Source organism: Glossina fuscipes, unplaced genomic scaffold (assembly GCF_014805625.2).
Source record: "Glossina fuscipes isolate IAEA_lab_2018 unplaced genomic scaffold, Yale_Gfus_2 0, whole genome shotgun sequence".
NCBI classification, from domain to species: domain Eukaryota; kingdom Metazoa; phylum Arthropoda; class Insecta; order Diptera; family Glossinidae; genus Glossina; species Glossina fuscipes.
In genome coordinates this window covers 30,604,058-30,611,253 of record NW_023998414.1, presented here as the reverse complement: position 1 = coordinate 30,611,253, position 7,196 = coordinate 30,604,058, and the positions used below count along the sequence as shown (strand labels likewise).

Genomic DNA, 7,196 nt, shown 5'->3' with positions numbered 1-7,196 from the left:
TACGTCATATTTACTTGGAAGTAATTACTACCATATATATAATGTGTTATTACAGTGTCCTTTGAAGATATATGGTTTATGGTTTCATTGGACGGCTGTTTAAAGGCATTTACTACATGCTCCGGCAAAGTCTCGGATACTTCAATCATTTCGAGCTTCTTCGAGTAGATTATTGAGGAACCATACTTTGCCACTAAGATCTTACACTTGCTAATCAAATGTAATAAGACTCGTCGGGTGACCAACAGCGAGTAAACCTTGGTATGTACGTATCTTCTCGATTCGGTTGCACAGGCAAAATTTAATAAATAACTTCATTAACTCATAAAAATGTTAATAAAACTTGATAAACCGCAGCAACTAAAATGAAAAAAAAAAAAAAAAAACATTGTCGACTTATAGCACAATTATTAATCAGCACAATCTACAATTAAAACAAAGTTAAGGTGTTAATAAAAGATTTAAATCCCCAGGCGAACACATATCAGGGATCGAATGATTTAATTTTCTGAAACTTTGCCATTTTATATTAAATACTTTCCGAACGATTTACAATACATATTGACTGTTTATTGGATGGTATTCACAACTGATCTTCCAAATCAGGCGATGATCTGATATTCGATTGGGTACGCATGCACTAGGTTGCGACCACCATCTTTTTGTTTTTCTTTCTGACCGTCATACGAAGAGGGGACGTCCCCTGAGTGATCGGATCGTATTAACAAACAAGTAAGAATATTACAAGTCGGGCAAGACCGACTATTAAATGTCCCTTCACTTCTTTTCATTAAAATATAATCAAAATTTCCACATTATTTTCATGCAAAGGCATATTATTGATGAAAGTCTACATGTTGGAGGAATCCTTATGTGCGATGGTATCCGAAAAATATACCTACGTGCTCCAAATTCAGCAAAGTTTATTTCTACGTCACTACACTGCTATGAATTAATTTTCACCGTAAAATGTTAAAAACTATACCTTTTTACTATATAAAGATTCAGCTTTCGTAGGAACGTTTACGTGAGTTGCAGAGTTGCGATTTTTGACCAGAAATTTCAAGTTTAAAAAGTTGGCGGGGGGGGGGGGGGGGGGCCGGCCGAAATTTGATATGAAAATGGAGTAACTTTTGCAACCTCTGCCTAATAATCTTTCCTATAGAAAATGAATGTGAGCGAATTTTCAATATTTCTTGCTAAACATTTTTTCGTAATAATAATAATACGACATCAAAATTAACCTTAACGAATTTGAACCGTGTACGTCTCTCTTTTTTAGATTCTATCCGATACAATGAGAAATAAGTCTTTATATGACAACAAGATCCAATTTTAAATATTTTATGATGAAAATTGATTCGTAAGAGTAATTTGATATAAAACCTAACTGTATCAAATTTGGGTCAATTTGGTCTATTTTTTGAACAACATTGCCTACAAGACTTGTTATGAAATATTAAATTGTATATGATAAAAAGTTCTAAATTTTAATGTTTCATAAAAATTGCAGCATAAAAATTAAGCGTAGAGAAGCGTTGTATGAACCCACTATATACAGGAACTCTCGTGAGAAGTAAGCCCTTCTATGGCAAACAAAGTGTAGTTTGTAGTTTTTTATGTACAAAAGTACCTGAAAAATATAATAAAATCTTTGAAAAGTAAAGTTAAGTTTGCCACTATAGCTGACGTATTGATCGTCCGTTAATATGAAAGGCATGGTATGTCTTTACTTAAGAATAATGTATAATTTTTGTTGTATTATTAAAAAAATAAATGAATGAATGACTGACCATATTAGACGAAGTACCGTAGGGTATCTAATAATCGACCTTGCCCGATTTATTTAGAATGTCGTAGGGAGCCACCGTCGGAACATGAATTTTCGATTACATATATATATATATATATATATATATTTTGTAGAATGCAGCTTCATACTTCATTAATCCTCCCTCGATCATTGCCTTACGAAAAATGTTAGCAAAACTTATATAAAAACCATGCCTTTTGACAACTACTTGTTCTAAATTTTTAAACAGATAAAGACCATGAAAAAATTTTGTTGTGTAGTGAACAAAATGTATGGAATCGTTTAAGCAGCTACCTGGAGATCAAAAAGATATCATGCATTGTTATTATTTTAAGTGAATGCTAACGCGTCATCCGTCATGCAGAAAATTGGACATGAGAAATTTATCGATTAGCGAAATAATGTTTGAGTTGGGTTCAGAATGAGGTGGCAAACGACTTGTATAATAATTCTTGAACGATGGAAGAGTTGTAATCACCGTTCCTAGTTTTCAATAGGATGGATCTGAATCTATTGGATTCTCTCAAGCCTTAACTGATTGTTTAATCATGATTTTCTAATATTTATAGCAAAACAGATTCAAGAAATATTGAAATGAAAGCTTTCGTTGTAAACAAACTTTTTCGGATATCACAGCAATGGGGATGTATTTGGCTCAGTTGTTTAAATGTTATGTTTAAAGAAAAGAAAAAAAAAAACCGCTAATAACAAATCTTAAATATTGAAAATAAAAAAAAAAAAGAGTGAAATAATCAAAACACACACATATACATATACACACAAACACAAACACACACACATACACACACACACATACACACACACACACACACACACACACACACACACACACACACACACACACACACACACACACACACACACACACACACACACAGAGGCACGCAAATCATAACTCACTCTCCATGACTACCGAAGATATAATAGAACTTCTTGGGAGATCTGTCTCTCAGCCACACTAAATTCAACTAACTTTGATTATAAGAAAACTTATAGGTAAAGCGAATACACATTACAAGAAAACTTGGAGTATAACTTCAGCTTTCATATAATAAAGAATGAAATTGCGTTTGTATGAGTCTCGAAAGTAAATGTTGTTAAAAGTCTTAGGTGTCCCTCTCCCCAAAACTCTTGTTTGGTGCACATTCGACACATATACAAATAGGTGTATAGATGTGCTCATGGTATATGCGTGTAAGCTGAGGCTGTGGCTCTAAGGCTGCAAAGTAAAGCTCTTGACTTTGTCAGCATTTTTATTGTATCGTATAACGACAGTCAAGTGTTGGCGGTCGTGCAATAAAGTCGCAAATGATCTTTTTTTAAAACAAAAATTTCTTTGTGATATACATATATATATATATATGTATATATCTATATACATAAATATATACAATCTTGTTTCTTTTCTTTTTTGTTTTTTTTTTTTTTTTTTTTTTTTTTTTTCATTTATAATTGATATTAAACAAGTGTGTCAAAATAATTAATAATATATATGAAAAGTTTTTAAATAAGAAATAATGAAAAAAATAATAAATAAAAATAAAATTAAAAATATATAAACAAACATACATACATACATTACATAAACATTTTCTATACATTTTAGTGTTCGAATGTTTTTTACAGTGTAAAAAATTTATAAAAAAAAAATAAATAAAATTCTCAATTAAAATTTTTTACACACAATATCGTATTGCATTGTATGTCAACCTAATCTTAATAACTAAATTTTAAGAGTAAAATATTTTTAATAACATTGCTTATTAAGCAAACAACAACAACAACGCAAAACGAAAAAAAAAACAAAAAAACAAAAACAGAAGAAAGATATTTAAAAACCAACTTTTAAAAGGAAATCGTTTCGATAAAATTGTAAGTAAAAAAAAAAAAATTCAAATGAATAATTTTTCATTGGAAAATGAGTTTTATGAATTTCAATTTTTTTTTTTTAGGTTTAATGTAAAAACAGTTTTGATAAAAACCGCCTTTCATTTATATAAACACGCTTAACAATATCTGACACATTTTCAAAGTGTAAGAAATTTATGTGTATTTTTACATAAATCATTCGATGACGAATACACTTCAAATAGTTAGTTACTTAGTAAAGTTTAAAGTTTAGTTTGGTGAAAGCATTTCGAAAATGTTGCCGCTTTTTCAAGGTTGTTGCAGACTTTTACCTGGAAAGGTTGTACCTTTTAACAGATTACATTTTTTTTTTTTTTTTGTTATGGCATGTTCACTATATTAAAACATTTGCAACAACCACACGGCACATATGCATTCTTGATTTTGAATTGAGTTACGCGTGTCTTTCCGTCTGTCTCTCCGACTATTCTGTACCTATGTATTTGTTTGTAGCGAGCAAAAGATAAGATATCGACTTGAAATTTGGCAAAACTATTGAAAGTCTTTGTATTCTGATCGGTATTGAAAATGGGTCAAGTCGTCGACGGCTACGCCTACAGTCGCAGATAGAATGCGAGAAAACCTTTGCAAATGTAATGATAATCACACAGAGCATTAAAAATTTATTTTTTCACTTTCTTTCTTTAAGTAAAAGACGATCGGTATATAGAAAATTTTGCAATCCATAAGACTTCTCTCAAGATGTGTGAATCAAATTTTTGCGTTTTCTCTTAGCTTTAACTTGGTTAGCGTAGTTTTAAGTATTCCCTTAATCTGAATGCTTGCAGCTTTTTCTTCCCATTTTAATAATGGAACAAATGAATTTTTTTTTTTAAATTAAAAATTTTTTTTTTTTTTTTAAGATTTGACATAGAATTGCTAATTGCTAAGAATTTCACAACTCTACGAGACTTTCCCTTCCATCACTTTTGCGTTCATTTCATATATCTATTCAGAGGGCAACGTCCATATTACGGACTATAACGAGCGATTTGTATATTGATTATGCCCCGTCTACTCGAGGGGACTCATACTTTACGCTTTTCCATAGCATTGGAAAATATTTTATGCGGAATATAATAATGATATCTATTATCGGGATCATAGAATTTCGATGATATGTATTTTTTTATTAAAGACTTTGCTTAATGTTTTTAATTTTCGGTTGCAAAGCAATCCCATCGACATATATATGCACATTGTCTCTGACGGTTCTTTAAGGATAAAAGTTGTAATGTGCGAAGGACTTTGTCGTGCTGTTAAAGAATTTTTAAGTAATATTTGCTCATTTTGCCAATCTTTAAAGTTATTTTTCCCTAAATACATCGAACTATGCTTTTTATAAATTGAATAAAGTCCAACAAAAGCTGCGCCAAAGAATCTCTCGTCAGCGTGTATACGACAAAAAATGCAAGAAATCGCCTCAGTTTCTTTTCCATGCATTGATTCAAGTAAGTAAAGTGAGATTTCCTTTCGTTTCTATTGTCAATGCTTGAATCCTGGCATAGGGAAAATCATCCTTAAAGGAAAACACTTGAAAAATAATCTTTCAAAAGGGAAATTACGTAAAAATCGTGGAAAAAAAGTTGTGCAAAAAGGTACAAATATATATAAATAACTAATGAGTAGATTTAAAAAGTAAAGCGATTTTTTTTTTTTTTCGATTTCATCAAATTAATATAAACTGTACATAAGGCTTTTGAATGTATGAACTTTAGAAATATTATAATGCCACGATAACTTTAATTAATAAATCATAAATACAATATGCTTTTCTAACTCTTGAACGGGGTTGATTATGCCAGAAATTCATAAATAAAACAACGACAATTTGACGTATTCCGCGCGCAAAGTAAGAAGGAAAGGCGGAAGGGAAGAAAATGTTATTCAGTAGATTTTGTAAATTCTACAAAATATATATATATATATATATATATATATATGTACTTATTAAGGTGTGGTAAGACGCTAAGTAGCCTTAACTGTGATGGTCCGTGTAACCATCAGTTAGAGGAATTTAAGAATGGTTTATGAATTTCCGTGTAAGACGAAGTTCTCTATATATATATATATATATATATATATTCTTGCCGATTACTGAAACTGGTACTGGATTGTATATATATATATATATATATATATTTAATTTTAGTTAATAAAGTTTAGTTACTAAATTAACTTAACCTTGTCACTTGGATAATATAAAGTTTGATAAATCCAAGTCAATCTTTTAACTAACCCTTTGTAATTCTATTTTTCCTATTGAATAATACATACTAGCAGCAACAGTAACAACAGCAAAAACTAACAACGACAACAACAATTGCAATAACGATTTATTATGTTCATCACAGATAATATATTAGGTTTGGCTGTATGTGTCGTTCGATATGATAACTTGTTTGGTTTCTTTTCTGTCTATTCGTTGTCTTGTGTTGACTCTTCGAGGGCAAAAATTTAAGAATATTTCGCATTCTATTTTATATCAAAAACCCGGATAGATGGTGACAGGCCTCGGATCATCGGATCAATGAGAATGGTATATATATATATATATATTTATTATGAACATGGTATATATATTATATAATTTGTTGATTCTATTTTTTACAGACTTGATTATTATGTCTCATGATAGCCGCTAGATTGGTAATAGTATAGCCATGTGCACCATTAAGTGGGTTTATCGTTTTATTATCGCTTGGAAATATATATTCGGCAAGTTTCGTACAAGTCAAATTGCTCCATATGGAATTTTTTTTTTATATTTAATTGCTCGACTAGTAAGAGATAAAAACATTAAATAGATCTGAATACTTGCTGGGATGCAAAGCTTTTCTACAAGGTGTGCTTCGTTTGGATTACGAAAAGCCAATTAGTTCGGGGACAACAAATAGCGTTACTACAAGTCCGCACGCAATTTATAAAATTTGACTTGGAACAGTTTGGACTTCAATTCGATCATATTCGCTTTTGCGTTTCCCTTCCCTCATCGGTCTTTTACAGAACTGAGAAATCACTTAAATCAATCGCATTGCCCGCCTATGCAATAATCTATCAATCAATCATCTTGCTCCCCATTTCGGACGTTTCCAGTTTCAAGTCGAACAAATGCGACTCGACTCGTTCTTCTTTCTCTTCCTACCAATAAGCCGTCCTGATTCGCCAACACATATACGTGACATCCTTCGAGTGGCTGATCATGGACGAAAAAAAAAAACTTATTTTTTATTTCATTACATAAGGGGGCGCGAAAATATTGTAGTCTGGACTTTTAGCATTTCGGTTAAGCTGGTTAAGCTTGTAGCTTAAGTGCTACGCTGCTGTAGTTGTTACGTTTTCTATTCCAATTGACACAATCCGTCTGAAATGACTAGTTATGTGCATAATATTGTTATTATGATTACTTTTTTTTTTTTTTTATTTATTTTGTCTTTTCTTTTTTTGGTTTTGT

General features: G+C 31.0%; 1 protein-coding gene across 1 annotated transcript in view; it reads left to right on the top strand.

Moving 5' to 3' along the window:
- Positions 1–3,670: 3,670 nt before the first annotated feature.
- Positions 3,671–7,196, top strand: part of LOC119639708 (myb-like protein P) — a 68,732-nt gene continuing 65,206 nt past the window's right edge. Inside the window, exon 1 of the mRNA XM_038037301.1 lies at positions 3,671–3,706. The gene's annotated coding sequence lies outside the window, so the exon portion shown is untranslated. The remainder of the gene's footprint in view (positions 3,707–7,196) is intronic.